An 803-nucleotide genomic window follows, 5' to 3' on the forward strand; every position below is an offset into this window, starting at 1 on the left:
CTTGCCCACCATGGGTCACCCTTGGGTGCAGCCGGAAGCTGGGACACCAGGATCTGGTCCTAAACTGAGTGTCCCAGGGTTCTGGTGCCTGCTCCCAGCTCAGCTGGGTGAGGGCTGGCAGTGCCCTGGGGCTGGGAGGGCAGAGGAGACATTGGGGCTGTTTAACCATTAAACCTGGGGCGTCTTGGAAGAGGCGGGGCGCTGGCCTCCCTGCCACTTCACCCTGTACCTTGCTCCCTCTCACATTCCCTGCAGCCATGAAGCAAACAAAAGGTATGTGCCGGGGCAGTGGGGTTTTATCCTGCGGAGAGCCTTCCCCACACGCCTGTCTCCAGGCCTTGCTTCTGCATGGAGCAAGGCAATGTCAGAGTCCAGGCAGGCCATGGAAAGGAGCTAGAGGCATCCAGGAAAATGCAGATAGGCATTGAGGGAGCGTTTGGCAGGAATCCCCTCTCTTGTACTGGAAGACCTAGGGAGAGGTTTTGTGAGGAGATGCACAGGGCAAGGCCTCTGTCTCGATCTCCTGGCTCCAGACAGCTCGTGGGGACTCTGGCGACCCTTCTCATTCTTCACTAAAAGAGCCCTGTAAATCCCCAGGAGTAACCTTCGTATGCATACCACTGCCTGGTCCTTTTTTGCCCCCAGTGCTGCAGGACCCTGCTGGGCTGGGTAACGGGTGATTACTGGACCCAAGCAGAAGGTGCCCTGCTACTTTTTAATGCAAGAGGACACTGAGGCGAGGCAGGGGACAGATGACAATGGCCAACAGCACAGGCTGTAGCCGGGTGGCAGAGGGGCTGGGA

The sequence above is a fragment of the Apaloderma vittatum genome, unplaced genomic scaffold, assembly GCF_000703405.1.
Source record: "Apaloderma vittatum isolate BGI_N311 unplaced genomic scaffold, ASM70340v1 scaffold29579, whole genome shotgun sequence".
NCBI lineage: Eukaryota > Metazoa > Chordata > Aves > Trogoniformes > Trogonidae > Apaloderma > Apaloderma vittatum.